Here is a 1,178-nt window from a genome sequence, read left to right on the forward strand (position 1 = left end):
GAGTTCTGTAGCTCCAGAAAATCCACTTTGAGTGCAGGGAGGTCAGAATCCAACAGCATCAGCAGTCCTTTTTCAATCTCTGAATCTGATTTCTGCTCAAGTCCCTCAATTTCAGCCAGAAAATACCTGAAATCACAGAAAAACACACAAACTCATAGTAAAGTCCAGAAATGTGAATTTAACATAAAAACTAATGAAAACATCCCTAAAAGTAACTAGATCCTACCAAAAACATACTAAAAACAATGCCAAAAAGCGTATAAATTATCCGCTCATCACAACACCAAACTTAATTTGTTGCTTATCCCCAAGCAACTGAAAATCAAATAGGATAAAAAGAAGAGAATATACTATAAATTTCAAACTATCAATGAAACATAGCTTCAATCATATGAGCGGCACTTATAGCTTTTTGCCTCTTGAATAGTTTTGGCATCTCACTTTATCCATTGAGGTTCAGAATGATTGGTATCTATAGGAATCAGACCGGTTGCTAGTGGTTATGATTGAGCATTGAATAAACTCCAATCATCCTCTAGCAGTAGGCTTGAGGTCCAATCTTCTTAGTTGAACCAGCTTGCCTTTGGAGTCAATCTTCCATTGAGCTCCTTCTACACATATGTCCATAAGGACTTGGTCCAACCTTTGATCAAAGTTGACTCTCTTTGTGTAGGGGCGTGCGTTCTCTTCCATGTATGGCAAGTTGAACGCCAACCTCACATTCTCCGGACTAAAATCTAAGTATTTTCCCCGAACCATTGTAACATAGTTCTTTGGATCCGGGTTCTTACTTTGATCATGGTTCTTGGTGATCCATGCATTGGCATAGAACTCTTGAACCATTAGGATGCCGACTTGTTGGATGGAATTTGTTAGAACTTCCCAACCTCTTCTTTGAATTTCATGTCGGATCTCCGGATACTCATTTCTTCTGAGTTTAAAAGGGACCTCAGGGATCACCTTCTTCTTGGCCACAACATCATAGAAGTGGTCTTGATGGGCTTTGGAGATGGATCTTTCCATCTCCCATGACTCGGATGTGGAAGCTTTTGTCTTCCCTTTCCCTCTTCTAGAGGATTCTCCGGTCTTGGGTGCCATCAATGGTAATGGAAAAACAAAAAAAGCTATGCTTTTACCACACCAAACCTTAGAATATTGCTCGCCCTCAAGCAAGAAAA

Source organism: Arachis ipaensis, chromosome B01 (assembly GCF_000816755.2).
Source record: "Arachis ipaensis cultivar K30076 chromosome B01, Araip1.1, whole genome shotgun sequence".
Lineage (NCBI taxonomy): Eukaryota > Viridiplantae > Streptophyta > Magnoliopsida > Fabales > Fabaceae > Arachis > Arachis ipaensis.